Consider the following 209-nt stretch of genomic DNA (forward strand, 5'->3'; position numbering starts at 1 on the left):
GGGGGAGGGGGGGGGGGAGGGGGGGGGGGGGGGGGGGGGGGGGGGGGGGGGGTGGAGGGATTGAAAAGGTGAAGAACAGCAGTACTACTGTGATAGCCAGTAGAAGCTACGGGGGCCAGTGAGATGGCTCAGTGGGTAAAATACTTGAGGCCTGAGTTGGGATAACCAACACTCATGTTAAAAGCCAGTGTGGTCATGTACATCTGTAA

Source organism: Alexandromys fortis, unplaced genomic scaffold (genome assembly GCF_014885135.2).
Source record: "Alexandromys fortis isolate MF-2015 unplaced genomic scaffold, M_Fortis_MF-2015_v1.1 scaffold_28, whole genome shotgun sequence".
Classification (NCBI taxonomy): domain Eukaryota; kingdom Metazoa; phylum Chordata; class Mammalia; order Rodentia; family Cricetidae; genus Alexandromys; species Alexandromys fortis.